Source organism: Capricornis sumatraensis, chromosome 22, assembly GCF_032405125.1.
Source record: "Capricornis sumatraensis isolate serow.1 chromosome 22, serow.2, whole genome shotgun sequence".
Classification (NCBI taxonomy): domain Eukaryota; kingdom Metazoa; phylum Chordata; class Mammalia; order Artiodactyla; family Bovidae; genus Capricornis; species Capricornis sumatraensis.
The window spans coordinates 51,214,203-51,218,330 of record NC_091090.1 but is presented as its reverse complement, the minus strand read 5'-3'; the positions used below and the strand labels follow the sequence as shown (position 1 = coordinate 51,218,330).

Sequence of the window (4,128 nt, the reverse complement as noted above, 5' to 3'; positions counted from 1 at the left end):
CGAGGCCTGCAAGAAGGAGCCAGGTGTGCAGTTAGGGTGGCCACAAGGGCAGAACCCCACCCAGCCCCTAGCCCCCAGAATCACACTCCTGGACCCCTAAGGCCTTTGTGTGTGCCCTGGTGCTGGGGGAGTGTCTGGGAAGTGCATCTGCTGGAGGCCCGAGAAAGTCAGGCAAGGAGAAGAGCAGGGAGGATGCTGAGGAGATGCGCCCTGTGGGCCTGAGGTCTGAGACACTACTCGGGGTGAAGTATGAAAATGTGCACGTATGATTTTGCAATTCCAGTGACTATTTCCGGAACAGTGGTTCTTACCTGAGCTCGGGGGGCGTGTTATGTGGGGACTCTCTCCTTCTGCTCTGTACCTCCAGGGGACATGCAGCCAAGTCTGAAGGCATTTCCGTTTATCACAATGGGTGTCAGTGGTGAGGGTGACAGGGTGTTGGGGGTATAGGGGAGGGTGAGGTGCCCCTGGCATCTAGTGGGTAGACCAGCTTGTTGTTGTTCAGTCACTAAGTCATGTCTGACTCTTTGCAACCCCATGGGCTGCACCATGCCAGGCTCCCCTGTCCTTCACTATCTCCCAGAGTTTGCTAAAATTCATGTCCATTGATGATGAGATGAGAAGTGAAGTCTCTCAGTCATGTCTGACTCTTTGCAAACTCATGGACTGTAGCCTACCAGGCTCCTCCATCCATGGAATTTTCCAGGCAAGAGTACTGGAGTAGGTTGCCATTTCCTTCTCCAGGGGATCTTCCCGACCCAGGGATTGAACCCAGGGCTCCTGCATTGAGGGCAGATGCTTTACCCTCTGAGCCAGCAGGGAAGCCCAAGGGAAAGGCCTCGCTGGGATTCGAACCCAGGATCTCCTGTTTCCGAGACAGGCACTTAAACCTACGAAGCCATGAAGCCCCCGTTGAGTTGGTGATTCTATCCAGCCACTTCATGTTCTGTCATCCCCTTCTCCTCCTGCCCTCAGTCTTTCCCAGCATTAGGGTCTTTTCCAATGGGTCAGCTCTTCGCATCAGGTGACCAAAGGATTGGGGCTTCAGCGTCAATCCTTCCTGTGAGTATTCCTGGTTGACTAAGATGCTGCTGAAAACCATACAATGCTGAGGATTCTCCACGCTACGTTGTCAACAGGGCCCAGGTTGGGAAATCCTGCTCTACAACAGCCAGAAGGGATTAAAAGAAATCACTTCCTAGCTGAGAGGAGGAAAGAAAAGAGCTATTAAAATTGGATGATTAAAGGGAATTCCCTGGCAGACCAGCTGTTAGGACTCTGAGCTTTCATTGCTGTGGGCCTGGCTTCCATCCCTGGTGGGGAAACTAAGGTCCTGTAAGTCATGAGGTACAGGCAAAAAAAGGAGAAGAAAAATTGAATGGTTATAGAGGAGGCCCAGAGACAAAGAATGCCTTTTGGATACAAGTTGGTGTTTTTAAACTTTCTCACCTTTTTCTTAACACACAAACATATACACACTGCTGGCCAGAGGCTATGTATTACATTGACTTATCTTCTATTCTGCAATAGAGGTATTAACATTTAAAACTGCATTTAGTTCGGAGGGGAAATTTTCTTTATAAACTATTCAGGGCTTCTTTATTTAGACTTTCATTGTATTAGTCAGAACTTGTTTCTTATCTTGCTCAACCTTCAAAAGAAATTTGTCCAAACATGAAAGCCTTTTAAGCTTCACAGTGAGTTATACCTGGGAAACTGCTTTATAAGCCACAGATAAAAGTGTGAAAAAGGTTTGGAAAAAGATGTGCTAAAATATCCATGGAAATTATGACGGAATATGAGGCTCCCCCGTGGGGTGGGATCCGAAGACATGTCTTCACACGTCCCCCCAAACACCACCTTCAACAGAACAAATAGCAAGACAGAGGCAGGTTCTGAGTCTGACTGCCTGGGGGTCTCTGCTGTCGTCAGGAGACAAGCTGGGTGACCCTGGGCAAGTTACTGAACTTTTCTGTGGTTTTCTCATCAAAAAATGCGGATAACAATAAAATGTGCCTCGGGACTTCCTTGGAAGTCCAGTGGATAGGACACCACACGTTCACTGCAGGACTCGGAGAAATAAGACTCTGTATGCTGCATGGGGTGTCAAAACAAAAAGCAACCCCCCCCCCAAGCCAAACAAACAAAAAAACGCCAATAGAATGTGTCTCACAGGGCTGTTGGGTAGATTAAGCGAGACAGCTACCACAGCAATGCACTGAGCCCAGTGCCACGGCCAGCGCAAGGCCGCTACAAGAGTTAGCTGCTACAGATGGGATCTGAAGGCAGGACAATGAGACTTTCTAAAGGCTGGAGGACAGAAGAGATTTACTTTTAAATATAATCAGTTTTTGCTGTCTCTCTGGTTCAAAACAATCATTAAATTGTTTTGTTTTTTTTTTTTCCTAACTCTTCATTTTATTTTTTAAAATGTTATTTATTTATTTGGCTGTACTGGGTCTTCACTGCTTTGTGTGGGCTTCCTCTGGGTGTGGCGAGCGGGAGCTCCTCTCTACTTGGGTGCTCGGGCTTCTCATTGCAGGGGCTCCTCTTATTTCAGAGGACGGGCTCTGGAGCATGGGTTCTGTAGTTGGGGCATGCAGGCTGAGTCGCTCCGAGGCAGGAGGAATCTTCCCAGACCAGGGATCGAACCCATGGCCTCTGCACTGGCAGGTAGATTCTTAACCACTGGACCACCAGTTATTTTACTCGATTTTATTGACATATAGTTGATTTACAATGTTGTGTAAGTTTCAGGTGTACAGCGTAGTCATTCAGTTATATATATATATTCTTTTTCAGATGCTTCTCTCTTAAAAGCTATTACAGAATACTGAGTCTATTACAGGATACTGGCTGGCTATCTGTTGATATTGTAGTGTGTATATGCTTAAGTTGTTTTAAAACTATCAAAAGGTAATTAATTTTCTTTCTCGCTCTCAGAAAATAATAAGCCATTGTGACAGTGGCAACAATGAATGCTTACAAAATTAGAAAAGGGCATTTAGATAACTTACTGCAAAAGGAAGTTAAAGAACAGGTGTTGTGTTTATGCAAATTCCAGATGTTCAGTAAACATTTACTGGCAAATAAAGCTAGGAGGTACTTCTTGGAAGAGGAGAAGAAATATGATAAGGGAAGGCTGGGTAGTAAAAATGAGAGAAGTCACTGTGTAGGTGAGATGCTGACTTACAAAGTACTGCAGGAGTTTTAACGTGCTCCAGCAAGGATGCCGAGGGAATGGTTTTTACCCCTGGCTGCACACTGGGGGCATTTTAAAGAATCCTAAATCCCAGACTGATAAAATCAGACTCTTGGGGCTCGAACCTGGGAATCTGTATTCTGGAGTCCCTATCAATTCCAACGTGCAGCCACGGCTGAGAGACAATGTTCTAGATGAATTCTTCTCAAACTTGAATGACATGAGAGTTACCTGTAGATTTTAATTAAAACTTTCATTAAAACTGGTTCAGTGGGATGTGTGTAAGGGGAGGGAGCAGAGGGAGGAAGCAGGAGGCTACAATGCCCCATTTTTAAGAAATTCCCAGGAGAGGTCCATTGTGCAGTTCTGGGGGTCCCATTTGGAGCGCAAGTCTCAGAGGCTTTGAAAATGACTCCATGTAAACACAAGTATGTTATCATTCTAAAGTACTACCGTTCTTCTTTGAGAGGAAATTCATTCCTTCAACAAACGTGTGAAAACCTCACATAGCTTTGTGCTTTTGGAGGGCTGCGAAGATGAATAAGTAGCTCCCTTCCTGTGAGTTGTTTACCTCTCATCTTATAACAAGGAAATAGCAACCTACTCCAGTGTTCTTGCCTGGAGAATCCCAGGGACGGGCAAGCCAGGTGGGCTGCCGACTATGGGGTCACACAGAGTTGGACATGACTGACGCGGCTTAGCAGCAAAAGCAGCATCTTATAACAGATGGCATTTAAGTTAAGCAGAAAAGAGAACTTCCTGACTGTGTGGTGTTCTGATGGCAGTGAAATGGGGTGGATATTGAGGGATATTCGGGTTGGAGGATATTAGGAGCAGGAGCTTCATTTCAGAAAAGTACCAAATGAAGAATATCTGTCCGAAGCAATAGCAGAGGTTGGAACATTCAGGAAGGAGGTGGAGGCAAT

At 45.9% G+C, this 4,128-nt stretch overlaps 1 non-coding gene across 1 annotated transcript; it reads right to left on the bottom strand.

The window, feature by feature from the left end:
• Positions 1-834: 834 nt before the first annotated feature.
• TRNAP-CGG (transfer RNA proline (anticodon CGG)) lies at positions 835-908 on the bottom strand. Its single transcript has one exon. It is a non-coding gene; the product is annotated as a tRNA-Pro (tRNA).
• Positions 909-4,128: the final 3,220 nt, after the last annotated feature.